Raw genomic sequence first — 429 nt, forward strand, 5'->3', positions numbered from 1 at the left:
TAAGTATTAAAAACTTGCGTAGTACTACACAAACTACGTTTATTATAAATAAATAATCGAAAAATATACTTGAAAAAAAAAAATAATACAAAGATCTATAACAAAAATTCATATTATGTAATATCAAATAATTTTTAAATAAATTACTTCAACGAAACTTAATATTTTTATTGTCCATTATATTCTAAGTTTTTCAACCTGTATTAAATAAAACGAATAAACAAAAACAATTACTCCATGTTCTTCAACCTCATTTATAGCCGTCATCATAAATTATTAATATTACTAGAAAACACAAGCTTACACAGCCGACTAGTAGCCTCGAGCTAGAGTCCTAGATTATCAGAGAAGCGCGACCGGTGTTACGAGTCCTGATTGGACACGCAAATGGCCAATCATAAACTGAGTCGACAAGGCACACAGGGGATA

Source organism: Wasmannia auropunctata, unplaced genomic scaffold (genome assembly GCF_000956235.1).
Source record: "Wasmannia auropunctata unplaced genomic scaffold, wasmannia.A_1.0 LD334306.1, whole genome shotgun sequence".
NCBI classification, from domain to species: domain Eukaryota; kingdom Metazoa; phylum Arthropoda; class Insecta; order Hymenoptera; family Formicidae; genus Wasmannia; species Wasmannia auropunctata.